Here is a 21,398-nt window from a genome sequence, read left to right as displayed (position 1 = left end):
GCAACATATCCTTTTCCCTGCATCTCCACCCTGCAGATTTTCAACCTGTACAACATGAACCAGAACCTTAAAGAGTCTCAGTCTCTCTCTCTCAATCTCTCTCTCTCCTTCCCTCCCTCCACAAATGCACGCATAAAGCACATTGATAATGTTTCTCTGAAGAACACTACCTAATTCACTATTATAATCAGAAAAGCAAGATACAAATAAACCACACATTAAGATATGCCAGTATCTTGTGGAAGTTTTATAAAATAAAAGAATTAGTACCATAACATTTAGGACAGATCAAAGAAGGTGCTTATGAAGATAAGCATTTTGGCTTCTGTGGAGACGTTTGAGATTCTCTCTGGGCCTGCTCAGGTGTTCTGGTAATTCTCATGACTGCTGCCACAAATATTTGTTCATCCCTGTCTATATGTATAAACTCCTTAGAGACCCCTGGCCTTAATGAAGTTTACATTCTAGATGAAGAAAAACAAATCTTCCTGAATCCAAATAAAATAATAAAAGATGGTGTTTAAGAAATGTCTTCTGAGTGGCACCAACAATTTGTACTTTACGTCTCTGCTGGTACAGGATGCAGAATAGCATGTGAGTGGACAGTGCGTAAGGGTGAAGGCAGACTCTACTAGATGCTGGAGCCTAACTGATAAAGTGGAATCCCACAGGCATTGGTTTATGATCCTAAGACAGTGATTGGTCAGTTGGATGATTAGGTGAGTGGATAGAAGATGACAGGAGCCAGGCCTCCAATGTTAGAGATGGAGGTTACAAATAACCAAGAGGAGGAGTCTGGAAAATCCAGGTACTCATGGATTAGAGGTGGAGATACCAGCAGGGCTTATGCGTAGCTTAATATCAACATGGTGGTTCATATAGAAATATTCATGGACACGTGCATATGCTGTGGTTAGTATATATGCATGAATGTATCCTTATTTGTCAGCCATCAGGTCCTGGAAGCAACAATAACTCAGTAGCAATGAAAACATCCAGAACCCAGATCTTGGGATCTAAACTCATTCTCCAGCATTTTTCCTTATAGAAATACCTGATTTTAGGATTGGAGAAAGAAATATATAAAATGTGCATGGCACATCCAGTAGTACCAGAAAGAATGTAAGTACTTAAAAATTAATTAACTATAATTAATAATGAGGATATGTCAAGGGAGCCAACTGAAAGTGTCCCAATGGCCAAAGCTGAAACAATTTAAACAACAAAATTAAGTAGTGTTGAATAAAACCTGCCATGGTCCCCTCTGAAACTCATGTTGAAATCTAGTAGCCACTGTAACAATAGCAAGGGTGGGGCCCCTAAGTGACCATCAGGCTGTTAGGCCCCAGTCTCATGGGTGGGATGGTGCCTTTTATAGTACAAAAGATCCAATATCACCATTCTCTCTTCCTTGCTTCCTCTCCCACTTCCTCCTCTTTTCTTCTCCTCTCTCCCTTTCCTCCCTTCCTCCATGTGATCATAAAAAATATTTTTTTAGAATTACTTAACTTTTGTTTTAATCAGCTTTGTATCACTGTGACCAAAAGGCCTAACAAGAAGTAGATAGAGGTCTGACGGGAGGGACAGGAGGCAGCAAGATGGCGCAGGTTCAGGGCACCAGGAGGAAAGTCTGTTACTACTACGACGGGGATGTTGGAAATTACTATTATGGACAAGGCCACCCAGTGAAGCCTCACCGAATCCACATGACACACAATTTGCTGCTCAACTATGGTCTCTACCAAAAAATGGAAATTTATCACCCTCACTTACTCCATATACTATGAATCAAATTGATGAGTTAGCTAATAAGTTAAATACTTGGGCAATAATCATGTGCAAATCTAATGTTTCATTTGATAACCACTTCCCATCTAATCCTTTATTGTCTTTTTGGTCATCGCATCCTGTAATTTTTCCAAAAATGACAAGAAAAACACCTATCATGAATGCTCCAAATATATTCACTGATGGGTCAAATAATGGTACAGCAGCAATAGTTACACCTGATCAAACTTTTACATTTTTAGTACCCAAACAATCAGCTCAAAAGGTAGAGCTTAATGCAGTNGTCTGTTTGTGTGTTTCCACAGGGAGAATAGCAGCCGATTTGGATTCCAGAGAGATTAACCAAGGTCCTGACCCAGTGATTATCTGGAGTCGGGGGTCTGTTTATGTGTTTCCACAGGGAGAACAGCAGCCGATTTGGATTCCAGAAAGATTAACTAAAGCGATTTCTACAGACCAAAAAGAAGATGATTTGGCTCAAATCCATAACAACTGATATCCAAAACTCCAGTTTGGCTATTCTTACATCTGCGACAGAACCAGGATGCTTTTTTCAATATCTATTTTATTATTGCCCTTTGCCATATCATGAAGTTCTATTTTGTTTTTTGAGCTCATACAGATCTAGGTTAATGTTTTGCTGATCAGTTCTATTTTTTTGACTATAGAGTTTTTAAACATTGCAATGGAGATTTCACCTGTAAAAAGTTATAAGGCCTTTACTATTAGGTTATGTGTTGTATGTATTATATTATGTGTGCACACTTGTGTTTTGTGTTATATGTTTGAATGTACGTATGTCCATATATCATATACGATGAGCGCTCATGAAAAAATGGATCAAAATATATTTTTTTATATTCACGTGATTTAAATGGTTTAATTTAAATTGGGTAAACAACTGTTGAGGATTGTTTTAATATGTGAACAAAAAAGGAGGTTAACAGATCTGTTTGTTTACTTTCACCTTTCCTTTTCATTATATTTAATGTAAATTGTTAAGAAAATTGTTTTCTTTTAGTGCCTTCTGTAATGTTACATAATTTTTTCTTTAGCCATTATTGCCAGAATTCCTATCTTCATCCCAGTGCCATGACCAAGTAACACAGTGATGACGACATCAAATTCTTGAGCTCCATTCGTCCAGATAACATGTCTGAGTACAGCAAGCAGATGCAGAGATTCAATGTTGGTGAGGACTGTCCAGTATTCGATGGCCTGTTTGAGTTCTGTCAGTTGTCTATTGGTGGCTCTGTCGCAAATGCTGTAAAACTTAATAAGCAGCAGACGGACATTGCTGTGAATTGGGCTGGGGGCCTGCACCATGCAAAGAAGTCCGAGGCATCAGGCTTCTGTTACATCAATGATATCGTCTTGGCCATCCTGAAACTGCTGAAGTACTAGCAGAGGGTGCTGTATATTGACATTGATATTCACCATGGTGATGGCATGGAAGAGGCCTTCTATACCACAGGACGAGTCATGACTGTGTCCTTTCATAAATATGGAGAGTACTTCCCAGGAACTGGGGACCTACAGGATATTGGGGCTGGCAAAGGCAAGTATTATGCTGTTAACTACCCACTCCGAGATGGGATTGAAGACGAGTCCTATGAGGCCATTTTCAAGCTGGTCATGTCCAAAGCAATGGAGATGTTCCAGCCTAGTGCGGTGGTCTTACCATGTGGCTCAGATTCCCTGTCTGGGGATCAGTTAGGTTGCTTCAATCTGACCACCAAAGGGCATGCCAAGTGTGTAGAATTTGTTAAGAGCTTCAACCTGCCTATGCTGTCGCTGGGAGGAGGTGGTTACACCATTCGTAATGTGGCCCGGTGCTGGACATATGAAACAGCTTCCATACAATGACTACTCTGAGTACTTTGGACCAGATTTCAAGCTTCACATCCATCCTTCCAATATGATTAATCAGAACACAAATGAGTACCTGGAGAAGATAAAACAGCGGCTCTTTGAGAACCTGGGAATGCTGCCCCATGCACCTGAAGTCCAAATCCAGGCCATTCCGGAAGATGCCATCCCAGAGGAGAGTGGTGATGAGGATGAAGAAGACCCTGACAAGCGTATCTCGATCCATTCCTCTGACAAATGAATTGCCTGTGAGGAAGAATTCTCTGACTCGGATGAGGAAGGAGAGGGCGGCCGCAAAAACTCTTCCAACTTCAAAAAAGCCAAGGGAGTCAAAACAGAGAAAGACCCAGAGGAGAAGAAAGAAGTCGAAGAAGAGGAGAAAACCAAGGAGGAGAAGTCAGAAGCCAAAGAGGTCAAACAGGAGGTCAAGTTGGCCCGAGCAGACTTCTCCAGCTTTGGCTTCTGGCCAAGTTCCCCCCCACCTTTCTCCTCCATCCCTCAGATTTTTATATTTTCTATTTCTCTGTGTATTTATATAAAATATATTAAATATAAATGTCCCAAGGGACTAGATAGGAACCAGGGCCATGATCCCAAGGCAGCTGTGTTGAGGAAACTTCCAGCACCTACCTTGTTCCCCATCCCTCCTTAAGTCTTTTGAACCATCTACAGTGCAGATCTGGGTAGAAGGGAGGTAACCATAAGAAAAACCCTAAAATGACAAGGGTCTGTTTAGTAGCTTTGGAAAGGTGCCCTTACCAAGTGTTCTAGAAGGGATGGGTGGGTCTTCAGGGACCCCCTGTACTTTTCAGACTCCTAACATCAGCCACTGGTTGTTTTCTTACCTTCCCACTGGCCTCAAGAGAGCCAAGAAACTCCCACTGCCGGGACTTTCCCCCAGTTCCACAGGTGAAGGTTGGCAGTCTAGCTTCCTTTCTAAGACACTATCTTCATTTTTGTGAGACTTTGTAATAAAATGGTACATTTCTATACCCCCCCCCAGAAAAGAAGTAGATAGAGGGGGGAAAGTTTACTTTGGCTCATGGTTTCAGAGGTTCAGTCCACCGTTGACCAACTTCATACCGCTGGGCCCAAGGTGAGGCAATGGTAGGTAGTCAGGACACGCAACAGGAAGCACAGAGAGACCTCTGCCCATCAGAGACAACATAGAAGCCTCAAAGGCACACCCCCAGTGACCTACTTCCCCCAGCCACACCTTATCTGCAGTGACCGTCCAGTTAATCTAGATTAATTCCAGATTAATCAGTGGATCGATCCACTGAATAGACTGTAACTCTCATAATCTAATCATTTCACTTCTTGAAATTCTTGCACTATCTCACACATGAGTTTTTGGGGGACACCTAATCTAATCCATACAATTATGATAATAGTATCAAGAGTATTTTGAAGAAGACTCTAATATAGCTAATCACTCTAAGTAGAAATAAGGAACATCTAAAGAGCTTTAAAACACACTGGCTTGAAATCAAGCTAAAATCTATTTGGAATATCTCTGTTGATTCCCCCCATGAAATTTTGCATTTATTTTTGAAACCTTGTTTATTTATTGGATTAAAGACAACACAGAGATGTTCTGTTATGGTGAGACCTGGGGTGTTACCTTGTTTTGTTTTCTCCTACTTGTTTATTTTTTTTAATTTGTGTTCAGAGAGTTGAAATAATCAAACATCCTAAATTCATGGTACATTGCCATTGTTGGTTGATTCATGACAGATATATTTTATTCTTATTTATTCCCGTTATTCTCAAAACTTATCCCTTTCTTCTCCTACCCCCACAAGAAACCATTCTAACATGACTTATGAGAATTTCACAAAAGCTTATCATCTCTTACTCTAAAAAAGTTAAAAAGTGATAATGTAGCTAGTCTCCTAACAGTAAAATTTTTATCTGAGATTAAAATCACTTAAATAGGAGCTTTGGGGTGACAAGTATTATTGAAAGGCTCAGTATTGTTTAGAAGCTGTGGGCTTAATAGGACATTATTAAACCATTTAATCTCTCCTGCAGAGACATTTCATGCTGTCCCCTCAAGGAACTTTCCCTGCAGGAGGCATTGGAGTCAGCCTGTGGCCAAGTTGGTGACAGTTCAAGAAGTTCATCCTGCTCTAATTTAAACCGAGCAGCAAGAACACTCACAGCAGGAAATTCAAATTTGAAAATCTCAAGGAAAAATACACATGGCCTTTTATTTCCCACCACCCAGGATATTAAACCCAGATGACCATAGTGAACACAAGGGAAAAACAAATTGCAGAAATAAACACTTCTGTTCTAAGCCACTGGGTCATTTCAAGTGGCAGGCCTATTTTATTTTCAGGGAATCCACTGTCCTCCCCAAAGGGAATAGAAACATACTTTAGGAAGCTATTCCATCAAGGAAACTGTGGCATCTAAAGAATTGATTGTTTTGCAGAAATAAAAGTTGAGAGTTTTATATGCAGTGAATCCAGCAACTAGTCTCCTATGTTAGATCATTCCAGAAACTTGCTGCAATCAGAACCTAGAAAACCCTGTGTGTTGTTTCTCCCCTGACACTGACGACATAGAACATATTATAGAACCTTTGCTCTATAATCTGGGTGAGGAAACAGATATGATAAGAGAAAGAAACGGAAACAAGTTCAAATCCCAACTCAGCCCATATGCCCTACGTGACCTAAGTGAACAACCCTCTCTGAGCATTAATGTCAGTATTTTAGGGTTTGTGAAAAAAAAAATGCTAATGGGACCCACTCAGGGGTTAGACCTTAGTCAAACTGTAGGACCAAAGTTAGATGATTATTTTTAATCTCTAAGAAGGCTGCTACTTTGTAGTCAATGTACTATTGTATATTTTATCATATCTAGTGCAGCCATATTTTCCTTCAGTATTGAAACAGTTGGGGTTTGGGAGGGGGGATATTTGTTCGTTTTCATTTACAAACCAAGTTGGCTTGCACTTGGGGGCATTTTGAATGGGAAATGTTTAGCATTCGACATTAGAATCACACTCACTGTAACTGATGTTCACAAAGTGAGAAGCATGAGAAAAAGAAGCTCTTTCGGGAAATAACTGTTCCATATGTGATCTTGGGCCACTCTAAGCCCAAGATCTAATTGAGGGCTGAATACAGTTGAATGAACTATTAAAATATTTCCTGGGAGCAAAATTATGAAAAAGGAAGCCCCCACTCATATGGTCACAAACAAGCGATAATTTCACAGTCATGTATAAACAAATAAATGTGCTTTTGTAGATGCTTCAAGATTCAAGTAGGAGTCTATGAAATAAGAGGTCTTTACTAGCCAAAACCAGTTGGTAAAGAGGCATTTGCTTCCTTCAAATGTACAACATCAAAACTAGATAATATAGATAACAAAGAATCATGTAATACCACCAATAACTGACCCCAAAGAGAGACAACCAATGACTTTCTCCAAAGGGAGATTGTGAAATGCCTGAAAAAGTTTTAAATAATTAATTTAAAGAAGTTCAATGAGATGCAACATAATACAGATAAAAATAAAAGAAAATTAAGAAAACCACATGTTAACAAAATGAGAAGTATAATAGGGAAGACATTTTAAAAAAAGAACCAACCAGAAGTCCAGGAGCTTAGGAATATAATGACAGAACTGAAAATTCAATAGAGAGGTCATTTTAAATTATCTAATTAAAGGAACAAACAGAAAAAAGAATGAATGAAAAATAGTGAAGAAAGAATAAAGAAGCTATCAATTGCACAAATACATGGATTACAGGAGTTGTAGGATAAGATAAAGGGAAGAAAACTTATTTAAAGAAATCTGGCTGAAAACCCCTCAAATCTTGGGAGGGGTATGGACATTCAGATTCATAAAGCCAAAAAGACTCCAACCAAGATCAACCAAACAATAATCCTGAGACACATTAAAATAAAATTGTCAACATCAAAGAAAAAGAGAGAATCTTGAAAAAAGCAGCAATTGGAAAAAGCAACTTGTCACATATATGTGAACACCAATTAAGCACCTAAACTGAAAGTCGAACACCGCAAAAGAATATATTCAAAGAACTGTCTTTCCATTGATCTCTCCCTTGCTCTCCTGCCATGATGCCATGTCATCAGGATGGATGCAACCAAAGGGGGCCTTCACCAGAGGCCATACTTTGACCAATCTGACTTTTAGCCTCCAAAACCATGAGCTAAGTAAACTTCTTTCCTTTATTTATTTTTGTATCCACCCTGTTATAACAATGGAAAATGGACTCATACAAACTGGAAATCAAACACAGGAGGAATCTCGGAAAATCACAAATACGTGGAAATTAAACAACAATCTCTTGAACAACCAATGAATCAAAGAAGACAAAAGGAAACTCAAAAACAACTGTAGACCTGGAAGATAAAGGAAAGAACCTAGGCCCTCATAGGAAGATGCCCAGCCAACAGAGGTTAGACCTCTAAGGAGACCCAGGTTCTCAGAGGAGAGAGAGGGGAGTTCAGTCTCTGAGGAAGGGGTGGCTCTCTGGTGCTAAACCTCTGAGGGGTACTAGTGAGGCTGGTTGTGCAGTTACTGAAAGAAGTCATAGACAGAAGCCAAAGGTGGCAGCAGTGCTGACAGGAGGCACTCACAAAGAGTAAGACACATGTCCCTCTGTCCTCCCCTGTCCTGCCTGTCTCCCTCTCAGACCTCCAGTGGTGTGACTTCTTGGGATCCAGCAGGCCCAGGAGAACTGTAATTCACAGGCTGTGGGTGCAGCACAGCAGAGCTTGACAGGTGAGTGAGCTGACGGGCAGCAGCTTAGTGCCACGAGGACTGCTCCTCATGAAGCCCGAGGTGTCCCGCATGTCCCTTCAAGGATTCTTTTACCTTGTATTCCAAGCTGAGTAGCTAAAAATTTTAAAGGAAGGAGCTAAAAACATTGATGGTTATTTCCTGGAAAAACAACATTGTCATAAACCACATGCATTTGGAGAGAAAGAGCCCTGGGTTTAAATTTTGGCTTCCTCGCTTCCTTGTTGCATGACCATGAGCACACAGTTTGTCTCTTCATCTTAAAACAGTGATCATCATACCTGTGTGCACCTACTGTCCCGTGGTAGAAGTTAGCGGTCACCCGTTCAATAATAAAAGGTAGTCAGTGGGTTCCATTTCTCGATGGACACTTGATATGTCTAATTTTCTGTGGTAACTATGTTGTCAGAGAAGAGAAATATATACAGTATCCCCCAACCACTGACATGTGTTCCAGGATGCCCAGGGTATGCCTGAAGCTACGGAGAGGACCGAACTCCTATACGTGCTATTTTTTTTCTATACACATACCTATGATAAAATTTTTACACTAGATACAGTAAAAGATGAACAACAAAAATAATAAAAGACATTATTTACAATATAATCAAAATAATAAAAACATTATTTACAAATAATCAACGTTCATGAATGTCCTCCCTCCCTCCTTCCCTCCCTCCCTCTTCCCACCTCCCATTCTGGTTCTTGCCTTCAAAGTCTTGTATACCTTCACTTTCTCTCATACCACCAAACTGAAGATCTCAAAAGATCGACAAATATTTCTATTTAGATGTTTACTTATCCATTTATCTAAAAGTCAATCAATATTTATGGTCAGTCTCATGAAAGAAATAGAATTTAAAATTAAATTGTTTATTAAATGCCCATAAGTGCCAGGTACCATGCTTGGCACTAGAAATACAAAAGTAAATAAAACACAGCCACCATCATAAGTGAAAGTCAAGTGCATAAGACGCAATTATGAAATAATACAGCAATGAATTATCCTGTGCAGGTTCTTTTTATAAGCACACATGAGGGGGCATTCTGGGGATGGCAGGGAAGTGCTTCTAAAGATGGCAGCTGATGCAAATCTTAAAGAATGAGTATGCACTTTCTCCAGATGAAGACAGAAAGGCTGTAGAAACATTTTAAGCAAACTCATCAAGTAGCCTTTTCTAGTACATCTTCAGGGTCTTCCAAGAAATTTCTTTCCTTATTTAAAAAATAATTGTAATGTTATTTATTCAATGCTGTGGCTGTCACTTTTCAAACCCTCTTTCAGCCACTTCCTCACACCCATCTAATCTCATTTAACAACCACCATACGCATTATCCAATCCTAAGCAAATTTCACCATGCTGGTTTCAGAACTTTTAAAGAACAAAACATCTCAGATGCAGTTAAACCTTCCTTCTTACACTTGCACAAAGACATTACCACCTACCCTCCCTGCACCAGTGATCAGTACTCAATTTTGTGTTGATCTCTCCTGTGCAAGTCTTATTCTACTATTGCATATGCATGCATCCATTAAAAATAAAACTTTCAGGTCTTCTCGTTTTTACAAATGATGTCTGTCATACTGTATTTCTCATTCTGCCAGCTGTTCTCAACTACACTATTTTGTGTTCTTGAACTGTATTTATGCAGAAACGGTCATATTCATTCATTCTGTTAGGAAGTATTCCCAATCTTTATGTAGCTCACTATATTTAACTTTTACCCTGTTGTTCATCCAGATTGCTTCTGGTATTTTGCTACCATCTACAATACTGCTGAGAATCTTCCAGTATGTGTTTCTTAGGGCACAACGAGCAAGAATTTCTCGTTATTGTGCTGGGATTTGGAATTGCCAGATTATAGTGTAGGTCTAAGATTCACTGTTGATGTTCTTCCCAAATCTCTCACCATTTCCTGGATCCTCCTCCCCACAGCAGGTGTGAGAAGTGAAATCTAACATAGAACATCTGAAGCTTTCCTCTGAATGTCAGTGGAGTCTAAAATATCCAGCACTTACTCTCCGTCTCATCTGCCTTTGACTACTTTATGAACAGCAGGAAGGAAGGAGAGACCAACTCACCCAGCTTCCAGAGGAACAACTGTAGGAGTAACTTCCACCTTCCAGGGCAGAGCTCTGGCCGGGATCAGGGTAAATCGAGTTCTGCGCAGCTATGCTGGAGACTTCACATTCCTCGTCCTGCTGCCCTTCCCAGACCTACCTCTTGTTCCCTTCCTCATCTCCCCCAAGAGCACGCAGCAAATCGCAATTTCTCATCTCAGAGTCAGATTCCCTAGAAACTAAGATAAGGCACACTTGTCAAATGATGACAAATTGATCTCTAAAATGATTAAATTGATGATTCATCAGATACAAACAAAAGTTGATTGAACTCCAAATTGATTGAAATCCTGTTGGCAATGGTAAGAGAGTTACAAGTCTCCACATCAATACTCAAACACTGGAGCTGTCTAGCTGATTTTGCTTTTTCAATCTGATAGCTATGAAAGGTGTCTCATTTTTGTTTTAGTTTGCAATTCCTTATTACTAGAAAGGTTGACCTCTTTTACTTAAGATGGTTGGCCATCACATTTCCTCATCTGTGGATTTTCTATTCATTTCCTTTACCCATTATCTTATTAGAGAAGATAGAAGTTTTTATAATTTCTGGATGCTAAACCTTTCCAATGTATCTATGCATTGTAACATCTTCACCGACTCTAATGCTTGTCCTTTAAATTTATTCTATCTTATGTTGAAAGTTTTTAATTTTAATATACTCCATCTTTTCCTTTATAGTTAGTGTTTTTTTTATTAATAAAATATTTTCCTAACCCAAGGTCATAAGATTTTCCTTTATTATTTTTTCTGAACACTTCAACATTTTGTTTATCATATTTTTATTTTAACCATCTGGATCATAGTATGTGGTAGGTTTTGAATTTAATTATATTTTCAAAATATATTTTTTCCAAATAGCTTTTCCAAAAATATTGTTTGCCACTAATTTATAATACTACTTGTCATAGTTTGGATCTTAAATGTCCCTCAAATCTCAGTCCCTAGCTGATGGTGTATTGGGAGCTGGTAGAAACTTTAGGAAATGAAGTTTGGACCTTGTTAGAGGGAGCTAGGTTGCCTGTAGTGTGCCCTTGAATGAGATATTGGGACCCTGGCATCTTCTTTCTCCCTATTTTTGCCTCCTGGTTGCCATGAGGTAAACAGGTTTCCTCTACCATGTGCTTCTGCCATATTGCTTTGCCATGGCCCAAAAGCAGGGGGGTCAAGCAACAATGAACTGACATCTCTGGAATCTAAGCCAAAATAAACCTTTCCTCCTTTTACATTGTTTATCTCAGGTATTTTGTCACAGTGATGGAAAGCTGAGTAAGACACTACTGTGTCACATATGAAGTTTCCACAACTGCTTGGACCTCTTTTGTTGCACTGGTCAATTTCTTTGTAATTTTCTTCATAAAGATATTAAATATCTTTTATTACCCCTTTGTATCCTATGTTATAATTATCATATATTCCATTTGATATTTCTGGTGTTTAAGATAACTAATGTTTCTACCTTGAACTTGTATCTGATATTTGTTGAACTCTAGTATATCTTTTAGTCTTGAGATTTTATTCAATTTTTCTAAAGAAAAAATTACATTGTCTGCAATTAAAAACATTTCTTTTTTGGGCACAGTGGCACTCAGCTGTAATCCCAGTAACTCAGGAGGCTGAGGCAGGATGATCACCAGTTTGAGGCCAGCCTTAGCACTTAGCAAGACTCTGTCTCAAAGTAAAAAATTAAAAAGGGATAGGATATAGCTTAGTGGTTAAGTGCATCTAGGTTCAATCCAGTTTAAAAAAAAAACCTCTTATTCCTTTCATATGCTAATCTTTATCTCTAATTTATTGCTTTGGTTTGATTTTTAGTAAGATGATAACATAAATGATTAAAATTTGCCTTCTTTTTACTGAAGTCAGAATTCTCATAAAGTGTTACTGTTAAGTAGACTTGCTATAAATTCTTAATATTAATAAACAATTTTGTAAGTTTCCTTTTATTTCCAGTTGGCTAGCTTTTAATACATAATATTTTATATCTTATAATTTAGGGATTGAATTCAGGGATGTTTTGCCACTAAGCTAGATTCTTAGTCCTTCTTATTTTATATTTTTTATTTTGAGACAGGCTTACTAAGTTGCTGAGGGTCTCCATAATCTTATAATATTCTAATAGCAAGAATTACTATTTTACATTTTCATAAATAACATATATTATTTAATATATAATGTAGAATTTTGTATATTCATTTTTATCATCTTTTTCTCCATCTATCATTTGGTATTTCCTTTTAACCTGTTAATATGATAAATTACATGATTAGATTTTCTAATGTAGAGCTATCTTTAATATTGTTGGACTAATTGCCACTTGACATTATATATGCAAGAGTATGAGTGTGTGTGTGTATGTGTGTGTGTGCGTGTGTGTGTGTGTATCCTTCCACTTGCTTGTCTGTTACCTTGAGTCTCTACATCGGTACTCATGAATGAAATGATCTACAATTTTATTTTGATCTTGTCTAGTTTGAATATCAAGACTATAATATCACAAAAACAAGTAGCTTTCCCTCTATTTTAATTCCATGAAGTAGTTTTATCAGATGATGATCTTTTGTTCATCAAAAGACTGGTAAAGCTTGCTTTTTAAAACCGTCTAGGCCAGAAGCCTGGTGACTTTGACACTTTCCTGGTGAAAATAATGGAGGTTAGTGTTAATAAGTGGATGGAGGGAGATTTAATTACTGTCTCAACTTCTTTCATTATTATTCTTTGATTTAAGTTCTCTATAGCTTCCCGATTCAAATTGGCATATACACATTTTTCTGGAAATTTATTTATTTTATGTAAGTTTTAAAATTTGCTTTTTGTAGCACATGTATTATTATACTATTCTTCCTGATGTTTTTAAATCCCTACTGTATACATAATCATGAACTCTTTTTTTTATCCTTTTGTACCTTTTTGTTCTTCATCAGTCCTGCTAAGGGCTTCTCTAAAGAATTAGTTTTAACAAAGAGTTATATTTAAATTGTCATCATTTTGGTGCATTTATTTTCTGTTCCCTTTTCTTACTGCGTGAGTGAATTTGTTTATGTCCCATTTTCTTCTTCTCACAGTTCTCCGTTTTCCAGCCTGGGGTTTGGTCTGTCTGTTTTGCCATTGCTGTTATTTTGTTCACTTCAGCTTTTTGAACCAAATGCTTAAGCCATTCATATTCGATCATTTTCCCTTAAGAACAGGGTTGAAGTACTATTGTTGAATCGTCTTTCCACTATTTTATAATTCTCACGGGGTTTTGCTCTACAATTCATTAATTATCTCTAAGTGTAATCTTATTTTTAGAACATGAGGGGACTGTTTTTAATATCTTATTATTGATTTCTAATTTAATTGCCTTTGGGTTAAAGAACATGGAATTTATTTCACTGATCCTTTGAAAGTTATTGAGATTTCTTTCATGTCCTAATGTGATCCTTATGTAAATATTCCACATGTACTAGAAAGAAATGTAATATTCTCTATTTGTTCAACTCAGAGTTCTATGTTATCTATTAGAATTAGTGTTTTTAATTGTGCTGCCTGAATCTCTATTGTTACTAGTATCCAGCTTATTCTGTAAATATCTGTTTAAGTCTCCCACTAAAATTGTTTATCGGCCACCTACCTTTCCTTACATTATGGTCTGTTTTTACTTTGCATTTTCCAAGGGTATGCTACTACAAGCAGATTAGTATTGTACCCCATGCTGGAGGTCTGTTCTTTACACAATCGTCCTCTTTTTCTAATCCTTGAAGTCTGTTTTATATCTAGTATTGTTAACCCAGTGAGCATACTTGCCTGTCTCTTAGTTTTGATCCTCTCCATGTGATTTTGTTTTGTGATGTCCTTTGTCAGTAGCATATGGCTAGGTTTAGTTTTTGTATCCATCTAATAACCTCTCTCTTTTGAAGACTTAATCTACTTACACATACTCTAATGCCTGATAGGTTGGGAATTCTTTCTGCGTCTTACTTTGTGTTTAGAGTTTATAAACCTTCTTCTTTGCTTTTCTATAATTTTTCCTTTTCTTGCCTCCTGCCCGGATAAAGACTTTTACATTTCACTTTTGTTTCACCAGTGGATTTTATCTTCATGGTTTTAATAAACATTTTAGCATACACAATTAGCTATACATTATTCTAATACTCTAAAGATTAGAGTATTTGATCTCTCTCCGAGACACAACAAGGATTTCAGCACACTTTATCCATCAAGCTCCCCTCCCCGCCCCTGAGTTTTATCTTTATGAAAAACACAATATTGGGGTTTTGTCTCGTTTTTTTAACATCACTCTTAATAAAATCTATCAACATAATTTAAAAAATTAATTGCCCTCCATTGTACCTCAAACTCCAAGGCTCCCCAGCACATTGTGCTTCTACATGTTACAGCATCTCTTCAATAGGTCCCACATTGAAAATCTCTGCAGTAAATGCTTGGAATTTTATATCTCTAAAAATGTATTTATTTGCTCTCATTCTTGAATAATTGTTCTGCTGCATTAATATTCTTGGTTAATATTTTGCAATTTTACTTAACAGTCTTCTGGCTTGTATTTGCTGATAAAGAAGTCTACTGCAAGTCTGATTTCTGTTTGTAGGTAGTCTGTCTTTACCTTGCCTTGGCTTTAAGGTTTTCCTTTGTCTATGATATTTTGCTGTTTGCCCACAATGAGAAAACAGTGTTGTACACAGAGTGAACTCCCCAACCCTCTTTATTTATTCTCACTCAGTGTCCAGTCTAAAGATTATCTTATTAGGGAGTAGCTCTAGTCCCTCATTCCTACTAGCTATGAAGGGGTGTCCACTAGACAATGGCGTCCTTTCTTTTCATTCCACCCTTTGATCACCCCTCCAGCCTGGTTGGCAGACGATGACCATTACATTACTTTGTTCTATTGAATGGAGCTAACCATTCAATAAGACCTGGAAATTCAGCCTCTTTCTCCATGTGCATTCTGAACCAGTGTAAGGTAGCAATTCTGGGTGCATCTGCCACCCCCCACATTTCCCATGGAGCACAGAGATAAGCTGGAGGCAGGAAGAGAGGGGAACATCAACAAACTCATTTGGCACTTGGTTACGTGGATTGGTTTTGTCTTCCAATGCAACTTTTGTTATCAGTGAAAAAGCTCACTTTTTACCTTTTGCTCTTTTGATTGAGCTATAATTTACAAACCACAATGTTCACAGCCTTTAAAGTATACAATTGATCCATTCATTTCTTGTATGTCCATAAAGCAACTACCATCACTATTCTGTTCTAGTATGATTTCATCATCCCAAGAGCAAATTCCATATCTATTAGCAGTCAGGCCTCACTCTCAGACCCTAAAACCACTAAACTATTTCTATCTTTTTAAATTTGTTTATCTTGGTCATTTCACATAAATGGAAGCACAAAATTTGTGGTCTTTTATGCTGGGCTTCCTCTTTTTGATAGAAGTTCATTTTTAATCTCTAGCTGGCTGCAAAATCTTTCAATTTGTCACTCTCACATCTCCTCCTTGTTTTCTGGACATGCCACCAAATATCTACCTTGATATGCCACCAAATTCTTACTCCATCTCCTGCCACCTCTGCCACCCTGTTCTTCCTCCTCGGTTTCACCACCCAATCTCTGGGATTAAAAACTGCAGAGTTACCCTCTTCCTCTCCCTTTCCTTAGCCACTTCTCTCTTTCCTTCGCCCTCCACAATTAGTTGTAAAATCCCACAGGCTCAGCACTGATTTCCTTCTTGTGGTTCCTCCAGTGACTTTACTAGTGTTATGGTTTGGATCTGGAATGTTCCCTGAAAAGCACGTGTGTTGAAAACGTGGTCTCGATGCAGAAAGAGTCAGAGGTGAGGCTTTTAGGCAATGGTTGGAGCTCTGGCCTCATCAGTAGATCCATCCACTGATGGCTGAGGGGACTACGGAGTGGTAACTGTAGGCAGGTGGGAAGTGTCTGGAGGAAATAGGTCACTGGGAATGTGGCACTGGACTTTATCTGTTCTCAGCCCCTTCTTCTCTCTGCTTCCCAGCTCCGTGAGCTGAACAGCTTTCCTCTACCTGCCCTTCCCATGATGTTCTGCCTCACTTCAGGCCCAACCATGGACTGAGACCTCTGAAACCATAGCCCACAGTGAACTCGTCCTCCTTTAGGTTGTTCTTGTCAGGTATTTTGGACACAGCAACGAATCGCTATCACAACCAGTTTGGGCTCTAATTTCCTCCCCACCTACACCAGGTAATAGCCTCCAGCTGGTTTCCCTGGCAGGAGCCTCTTTGCTCATCAGGGCACCTGACACTCAGCCCCTGAGGTCACCATGCTCAGGCACAGTCTGTTCATGCCATCCCTTGCTTGAAAATAGCCACTGGCTCCTCTGTTCTGCAGAAGAGCACACAACACTGCCTTTTAAAGGACTCAGCAACCTAGCAGAAAGTTGGCCTGCCCACAGGTGTCCCTCAACCATGCCTCCAACCAACCCCTCCAATCCCATTCAATGTTGCAGCCACACCTACTTTCATTCTCTCAAATGCCCTCCACCTGGGTTTTCTTCTTTCTCATCTCTTATCTACTACACTTCTTTGTGCCTATACTTCCTCCAATGTTTTTTTCTATTACCTCAGTCCAAATTAATCTCTTCCACCCTGAAACTTTCTCTAGCATTTTGACTCTAGTTCTTCTAAGTCACCTGTCCCTGAGTGTCTGCTAGTGTACTTATAAATGTCAGCATTATTTCTATGAGACTATAATCCCCTGAAGATCAGCACCTGTCTTCCTCATCCAGGAATCTTTGACAAATCCTGGCACAGTCCCTGGCTCACTATGGACCTTTAATTAAAAACTTCCCAAATAAATGAAAGCATGAAAGACATGACAGAAAAAAAAAAAAAAAACCTACCTTGGGTTGTAAGCCAGAACACATGAACCAAAGTTTCTTCTCTTAGATTCAGCAACCTCTGGCTCTCAAAGTTATAACAAATCAAACTCTATTACCATAAGGCTTATAGAACTTTCCCTTCCAGCAAAAAATTAATAGCATAACGATCAACCTTTCAAAAGATTTAGGTCTAGTCATCCAGGGAAAGAGTTTAGAACACACCTTAACATCACATCTAATCCATCACGACTCCAGCAAGCTTCCATAATCTCAAGGTCCTGCAGGAAACAGTTGGAAACTGACAAGCACCTTGATCTCCCCACTGGGCCACACTAGCTCAGTGAAGGGAGGATCACACCTGGCCTCCACTGCTCAGACTGCTGGCCTCCAACATGTACTTAGCAAATTCTTGCACACCAGACCTGAGAGGGGAGCTCAGGCATGCATGAGGCAGCATTTCTGGTGGTAAAACTAGAATACTTGACGCCAGACGAATAGAACTGGATCTTTAACAGGCAAGAACAAAGAAATTTTTCAGAGGAATAGTCAAAATATAGAATTTAAAATTTTAGTACAAAATTCTCCCTAGTGTCATGAATGGGTATAGTGGCAGAGACTAGTCCTTACATGCTAATGCATAATAGAACTGGATCAGGAATTCTATATCCCCCTCCCCAAAATTAGATACATAATTATTATCTTGGCACTGTTTTCAGGGCATAACAACATATTTTCAGAAAAAAAGTCTGAGCAAGAACTGCAAATTTGCCTCCAGGCATGTAAATGTTATTGCATAATTAACTGAGACAGGGATGGATGTGACTAACTTCACAAAAACAAGCCCAGTGAGGGAGTAGTGTCTAGAGAGGTTGGTTTTTGCTGTTGTGTGTTGTGTGCTATTGTTGTTTAACCCAGGTACATACAGCATTCAGCATTTCAGTTCTGCTGTGACTTCCAAGGATTTCTCTCCAGAAAAGTCATGGGCCTGAATAGGGCAGTACTTGAGGTGATTTACAGGATGTTGAAGGACCGTGCAGCCAGCAACAAGCCTTCACCATCTCTAGGGACAGGGGGGACTGTCCTCCTCTATTAAATCTCTAATCACCGTGACAGTAATTTAAAGTGAAATGAACTGTTCATGTTCAGAAGTACTTCCTTATGAGGTATACTCAAGCTAATACAGGATTTTCCCTACCGTATCATCCTCTACCCGGGCGCCCCCCTCAGGCCAACCGCACTCCTCTTACACTGAGTGGAACGCTTCCGCTGTGGATCTTGTGTGGACTGTGCACATCTCACCTATGAACCTTCCTGTCATTCTGCAACTTCTGATTTCCCCCTTACAGATTGCCATTAAGCACTATTGAGTTCTGTTTAGCAAAGGACAGGCAAGCCTGTTGAGCCACGCACGGAGTCTCACTAAGAGCGCTGTGGGAGGTGTCATTTCTCATTTTCTCATCATATCAGTACTTAGCCCAGACACATATGGCAGAGCCTACTGAATTTCTCCCTCCAGAACTGTGCTTTTGGTTTCTTCTCCATGAAGATAAAATCTATTGAACTGTCCACATGATGGAAATGTTCTTGAGGAAGCTCTATGAAAAGATGATGGGCTGGAGAGGACATGTGAAGGGCAAGTGCCCATCAGGATGAAAATCTTACTTCATGAGCATTAGACTAAGAACTAAGAATTAGAATTAGCATTAATTAGATAATAATTATGTATCTAATTTTGGGGAGGGGGATATAGAATTCCTGATCCAGTTCTATTAGCATCTAATTAGCATTAGAATAAGGACGAAGTACAAATTCCCTTAACTGGTTTTACAATTCTTCAGAAAGAACTGTAGTCCAAGGATAGTTTTTCAAAATCCAAAACTGACTCTTGTTTCTAAAGAAATTGATGGATAATCTAATTTTACCTCTAATTAGTACTATTTCTATATATAGGTCTGATGTTATTGAAACGAACACTATTCAAAAGAGGAAGAGAAGATGGCGGGCCAGAGGGAGGCAGCATTCTGTGTCGCTCTGTGATCCAGATCTTACCTAATCAGAGTACTGCAACTCTGACAGTGTTAGAGGAACCCTATACAGCTTCTCTCCTCAGAAATCACCAGCACTATGACCCCCACGCAGGGCCGGAGCCTCAGCATTTGAGTAGGACTCGGGACTCCTGGCTACCAAAACCCAAGGCCCCAAGTTCTAGCCCACACAGGGCTCGCAGGCATCTTAGCAGAATCACCTATCAGCACGTCTGCAGAACTCTGGGACTTCACTCTGCTCCCATGCAGGTCACTCAGCAGCTACCTACCCCCAGCACAATGCCATCGCCCGGCTCCCCCCACCTCACCAGATACCCCGGAACTGGAAGCAGAACGCCGCCATCTTGGCTCACCTTTCTTGCCATGTTTGGTGGGGGCAGCTCCCAAGTTGGATCTCCATCTGGCCAGGTACCAGGTTTACAACTCCCCCCTCTTCCTAGCCACAGTAACTCAACACAGTAACTACCCAACACAAAACAGCTTCCAGTCGGACAGGTGTGCAGTGTGACCAGGGCTCTGCCCGCTGAGGCCTTGGTGTGAGAAGCCCTGCAACTGGGAACTGCTATGGGAGAGGGAGACAGGGCTGAAGTCTGGAGCCTAACAGAGAGACCAGGGACTGGGAAATCTCCAGGCAAGAGAGGGAGATAGTACCGGGTACTCAAGTCATATGAGTGGTCCCAAAAAGAGACCTTTGAGGTGCAATCTCCCTGCAGGGACTGGTGGGTGCCACTCCCTGCTTCCAGGTGCCAGTCTTCCCACCCTGGTTATGTCCTGAGGACAGAGACATCAGCTTACAACAGACAACCCTACCTATTGGATGAGAAGAGAAGCAGGAAAGATACAGATCTCTAAAGCTAGCTACAACCCTGGTTTCTTCCTTTGAGTATATTTCTTTTTTTCTCTTTCTCTTCTACCTCTCTATCCTCCAGCCCTCACATCTCCAACATATGTGAAACCAAGAACATTGCATGAAATAGGATTTTGAGGACTAAGTCATCTGAATAATATAATATAGAAGTGTTGTATAGGCCCTTTTTTTTCTTTTCTTTTTTCATCTTTTATTTTTCTTTCCCCCTCCAAATTTTACTATTTTAACATCCTGTATTTTTTCTAAATACATATAAGTGTTTGTTTTATGTACTCTACTGTCTTTCCATGTACTTGTATACCCTAAATTACTTACTGTCTATTCTCTTGCTACTAACCCTCTTTATTAGATTTCTCTTTCACAGTTCCTAAGATATATTAACTCCATATCCTCACATCCAACCTCCTCAGCATATCATCGTACACCCTACCCCAGGTTCATTGTCCACCATCAGAAACTGTAAACCTTTTTACAAAACTACTAATTATATTTTAGATAATAATTGAATCCAATATTTCTGTACATTGAGACTAAACTATAAATGTCTTAATAACAACAAATTGTTCATAGGTGGTATATCATTGATATTGGGATCTGTTAACATTGTCCTTCCCCAAAAAGAAGAGGTCTTGGAGCCCTACAAGAGCACTACAAACCTATAGGGTAAAAACAATAACACCCCAGACCCACAGAGCTGGAAAGGAAGACACACGAGCAATGTGAAAAGACAAGGGGAGAAAGTGCCTCCAACAAATGAAGACACTACATCATTAGAATCATTGGCATCCACAGCAGAAGAAATTACAGAGAAGGAGTTCAGGATGTACATGGTTAAAATGTTCTGTGAACTCAAGGAAGGCATTAGAGAGCAAATACAGGCAGTGAAAGATCACTTCAACAAGGAGCTACATAAACAAATACAGGAAGCAAAAGATTATCTCAACAGGGAGATAGAGGTTCTAAAAAAAACTAGGGATAACAGGAACATACCTCAACATCATAAAGGCTATCTATGCTAAGTCCCAGGCCAACATCATTCTAAATGGAGGAAAATCTGTCTCTTATACACAT

At 39.3% G+C, this 21,398-nt stretch overlaps 1 pseudogene; it reads left to right on the top strand.

The window, feature by feature from the left end:
- The first annotated feature begins 1,574 nt into the window (after positions 1 to 1,574).
- LOC107138923 overlaps positions 1,575 to 21,398 on the top strand; it is a 32,951-nt pseudogene continuing 13,127 nt past the window's right edge.

The sequence above is a fragment of the Marmota marmota genome, unplaced genomic scaffold (genome assembly GCF_001458135.2).
Source record: "Marmota marmota marmota unplaced genomic scaffold, marMar, whole genome shotgun sequence".
Classification (NCBI taxonomy): Eukaryota; Metazoa; Chordata; class Mammalia; order Rodentia; family Sciuridae; genus Marmota; species Marmota marmota.
The sequence above is the reverse complement of the archived record's forward strand: the minus strand, read 5'-3'. Positions and strand labels throughout refer to the sequence as shown.